Consider the following 5,279-nt stretch of genomic DNA (forward strand, 5'->3'; position numbering starts at 1 on the left):
CGCCATGAAATATATTAATATGAAGATGGCATGTGTTCTTTCGGACATGTCCGAAAGAACAGATAGCGTTTTCATATTGTTTAAGGCTAACCGGCGGATGACCTTCTTCAGTGCGGATGCACACGATTTGCCTGAACTCTTACGGGACTCGGTGGCTTGTCTGCCGCAATTAATGGGTATAATGACAGGGCCACTACGAATGTGGTGTGTGGACCATAAGTTGAGAATGTGGGTCTCACGGAGAGCATGCCGGCGATAAATCCCTGCAGTCGCCCTATCCTCTGTGCCCTCGGTGGCTCAGATGAATAGAGCGTCTGCCATGTAAGCAGGAGATCCCGGGTTCGAGTCCCGGTCGGGCCACACATTTTCAACTGTCCCCGTTGATGTATATCAACGCCCGTCAGCAGCTAATTGTAGATTTAATTGTAATTTCAAATGTATTAATGGATATCGTTTTGCAGATGTAGAAACACGGCTACCAAATTTCGTTTATGTTCAACTCCTTCTTGGTGTTGCGATTTTTTTTCCGTCAGTATAATTTACTGAACGCGCCTATGTAAAACCGACATACGTTCCACAGATAACGCAAGAGACTGTGGAAGCGCATCAGTTCGGGCCGGCCAGGTGAAGCAACACGAGGAGGGTCTACCTGTTGACGTGGCAAGTACTGTCAGGAGCAGCCGAGCAGCCGCCACACAGCGCGGTACAGGAGAGGGGCCACAGTCGCGATATCGTCGACGCAGTGGAAAATGAGAGCCGCAGTGGCGTAGGTAACCTCATTGCTTTACGTCCGAGCTATGGTCCTATTGACTTAAGTGATAGAAAACACTGCCTTATTAAAACATGAATGGCCCGGGCTCATGTAAATACTCCTCATTTCTAGTCAGTAAGTTTCAGATGGTTATAGTGAATACTCTGTTCAAGAATTACAACCAAGGAGCTGTAACTTCGTAGGTTTTCCAGGCGTAATAAGCACTGAAAGTCTCTTCGGGTTTGCTGCTGGATCCTAAAATCAATTCGATTCGATATTTCGACGATCCAACTAGTCGCCATCATCAGCAGAATGCTGCTGCTGCTGATGATGATGATGTTTGGTTTGTGGGGCGCTCAACTGCGCGGTTATCAGCGCCCGTACAAATTCCCAACCTTTGATCAATCCAATATCGCCACTTTCAGGATTGATGAAATGATGAGGACAACACAAACACCCAGTCATCTCGAGGCAGGTGAAAAATCCTTACCCCGCCGGGAATCGAACCCGGAACCCCGTGCGCGGAAAGCGAGAACGCGACCGCGAGACCACGAGCTGCGGACTTCTGCTGATGAGTCCCGCTGGATTTTAGGATCGTAAGAGACTTTCAGGAGGAGCTGTTCTTGGAAGATACCTGGAGACACATGAAGTTTCCAGCTGGATTACATGATGGTCAGACAGAGATCACGAAATCAGATATTGGATTGTAAGATGGGTACGCCGAAGTTTAAGAGAAGCCTTCGGGAGAATAACTGTGGAGGGAAGTGGGACGCTGAAGAACTGAGGAATGATGAAAGGTGTTTGAAGTTCGCTAAGGATGTGGATACTGCTATAAGAGAGGCCAGAGAAGGGAGTTCCGTTGAAGAGGAGTGGACGTTTCTGTAAAGGACAATAACCGTCTTACCGGCTGCTACGAGGGTTGGAACTTAAATAGAGGCAACTATTGATTCACAACCGATACAAAAGAGTTACATGCTTTCACCTGTTAGTGTCCTTCAAAGTAGTCACCAGCGTTGTGTAGAACCCGTTGCTAGCAATTAGCGTTGGGACCCTGAAACTAATTCAGTTCGTGGCTTAACACTTCTCTCACAACACAATATGGAAAATACTGTTACCTACATAACACATGAAATTGTAAACACTATTATTTCAATAAAAAGAATCCTTAAACTGAATAATTTAACTGTCCATTTATGAAATCTACATGGAGTATTTCAAAAGTTATGCTCACTAAATAATGATGTACTTTGCAACTTCACAAAGATTGTTAACTTTTGTTAAGGAAAATAAATTAAATTAGGATATTCAGGCATATCATAAGACTTTGGATAGGTCTCTGTCTAGGTAAACGACGAAGCATAAAATACCGTGGTTCAACACAAAGTTTACAGAATATAAAATTATTACTGAAAGCGAAACAAGAGGTCCATTCAATTATACAGTACTCAACTGATAAATTGAGATAGATGTGGTGGCAGCATCGATCTCCTGTGCTATTCAAAGAGGCGGCAGAACTATCCGTGGATCTTCCTGTGCAACAAGCTTTGATAATTCTCTTCTTAGCGTCGGATTTTCAAAGTCCACGGCTAACCAGAGTATTCCATGAGTAAGAAGCCGCGCTACTTCGGCATCCGTGGCTTGTATCACATAATCTTGCAGCTCTTGCCGCCTCTTTCAGTTCACAAGACGCACAGCCACCGACTGACTGATCCCACACAGCAGGCTTGCAGTTCGGCCGCCAAATCGACCTTTTCTGTTCCCGCCTAGCCAGTTCTGTTGCGGAGGGACTTCCCTCCAAGTTTTACTTGATTACAAACCTACTTTCCCTATGCATGAACCAGTAGCATATAACATTTTCACCCTTTTACAAAACATTAGTTTTGACATCACATCCATCGATTAATTACAATTATATAAATAATCACAAATAATCAACAAAACATTTCAATGGATGTTACGTCAAAGAGCAAAGTTATACAGAAGTCACATTAAGTAAAACCAGACAAAGAAGTAATATAAGACCATTATAAGTAATAACGATAATAGTGTTATAGGATCATGGAGACACAAACATAGCTACTAAGACCATAACTCCGAAGAAACGTTAGTTTGATCGACGATAGAAGAAAGTACAATGATATTCAGGAAAAGACAAGAATACAGCAATATAACTCACTTGTTGTGATCCTCTGTCCGAAGACTGTTTGGATGTACCTGTACCTGTGCAAGCGTCTCCCCGAAATTTAGGAATGAAATAAATAGGAAGTGCTGGTAGCCGAGGAGACTGACCGCAGAAAAAAATGTGAAGAAATCGAAAAAAAGATCGTCGGAAAGACTGACTCAGCATATGCAAAAGTCAAAACAACTTTCTGTGAAATTGAAACCAAAAGTGACAACATTAAGAGTGCCAACGGAATTCCGTTATTAAAAGCAGAAGAGAGGGCGGGTAGGTGGAAAGAGTATATTGAGAGCCTCTACGAGACCAAAGAGTTGTGTGATGGCGTCACAGAAGAAGAAACTGGGGTCCACATGGAGGAGATAGGGGATCCAGTATGAGAGTCAGAATTTAAAGGAGCTTTAGAAGAAATGAGGCATAGATAACATTCCATCGGAATTTCTAACATTATTGGGGAAGTGGCAACCGAGGGACTGTTGGTATGAGGCTGACGTCGTACGGTCAGGAATCTCATCCACACAGTTCCGAAGATAATAACACAAATATATGCGAGAAACAGCAGACAATAATCGTAACAGCTTTTGCATGCACGTTGGAGACAGAAATAATATACAGAAGAATGCAAAAGAAAATTGAAAAACTGTTGGATGACGACCGGCTTGGCTTTAGGAAACAGAAAGGGACGAGCGAGGGAGTCTTGGCTTTGCGGTTGATAATGGAAGCAAGACTGAAAAAAGCACTCATAGGATTTGTCGACCGGGAAAAAGTTGGACAATGTATAATGGTGCAAAATGTTTGAAATAATTACAAAAGTAGGAGTAAGCTATAAGGAAAGAAGGGTGAGGTATATTATGTGCTAGATGTGACAGGGACGAAATAGACTGGAAGATCAAGAACGAAGTAGTCGGTTTATAAAGGGTGTAAGACAGGGAAGTAGTCTTTCGTCCCTACTGTTGAATCTGTACATCGAAGAAGCAATGACGGAAAAAATAAGGCTCAAGAATGGAATTAAAAATCAAGGTGAAAGGATATCAATGATAGGATTCGCTCATGACATTTCTATCCTCAGTGAAGGTGAAGAAGAATAATAGGATGTATTAAATAGAGTGAACAGTCAAATGAGTACAGAATATGTATTGAGAAAGTAATGAGAAGTAACAGAAATGAGAACAAAGAGAAACTTAACACCGGAATTGGAGATCCCGAAGTAGACGAAGCTAAGGAGTTCTCCTGTCTAGGCATGACGCACGGATCAAGGACTCAAAAAGCAGAGTAGCACTGGCAAAAGCGGTATTTCTGGCCACAAGAGGTCTACTAGTATTAAACATAGACCTTAATCTGAGGAAGAAATTTCTGAAAGTGTACGTTTGGAGCCCAGCATTGTACGGTAGTGAAACACGGAACATGGGAAATCGGGAATGGAAGAGAACCGAAGCGTTTGAGATGCGGTGCTACAGAACAATGTTGAAAATTAGGTGGACTGATAAGGTAAAGAAAAAAAATGGTTCAAATGGCTCTGAGCACTATGGGACTTAACATCTGTGGTCATCAGTGCCCTAGAAGTTAGAACTACGTACACCTAACTAACCTAAGGACATCACACACGTCTATGCCCGAGGCAGGATTCGAACCTGCGAGCGTAGCGGTCGCGCGGTTTGTAGCGCCTAGAACCGCTCGGCCACCCCAGCCGGCGGTAAAGAATGACAAGGTTCTCCAGAGAATCAGCGAAGAAAGGAACGTGTGGGAAAGACTGACAGCAAGGACGGACAGGATGATATATGTGATCAGACATCATGGAATAACTGGCGTGGTACTAAAGAGAGGTGTAGAAGGTAAAAACTTACAGTGGAAGGTAGCGATTGGGATACATACAGGAAATAACTGAGGATGTAGGTTGCAATTTCCGTACTAACGTGAATAAATTGGAGCAGGAGAGGAATTCGTGGCGGGCAGCATGAGCCAATTAGAAGTCTGATGACACTCACACCTCCCCCCCCCCCCTCCACCCTAAAAAAAATGAACTGGAGGGTGGGTGGAGGAAACATACGACGATCTGCGAATCCATGATTCTAACAGTCTACAAATCTGCATAGGTCCATCACTCTCCACCTATGAGTCCGCTGGTGTTAGCTGCGGCCCTGCCGATCACGTTGAGTCCAGCACTGTGGACGTAGCGCCCTCCAACCGGCGGGCCACATGTGGGCCTACCTCAGCCACTGCCGGCCTCATACCATGGAGATCTACCGTTCGAACCTCAGGCCGTGCAGCTGTTCAGCCGCTATCGCCCATGCGGGAAAACTCCTTACCGCCTCCCTCTGCTCGTGTGGGCAGACGCTGTTCCTGCCATGAGCC

The sequence above is a fragment of the Schistocerca americana genome, chromosome 4 (genome assembly GCF_021461395.2).
Source record: "Schistocerca americana isolate TAMUIC-IGC-003095 chromosome 4, iqSchAmer2.1, whole genome shotgun sequence".
Lineage (NCBI taxonomy): Eukaryota > Metazoa > Arthropoda > Insecta > Orthoptera > Acrididae > Schistocerca > Schistocerca americana.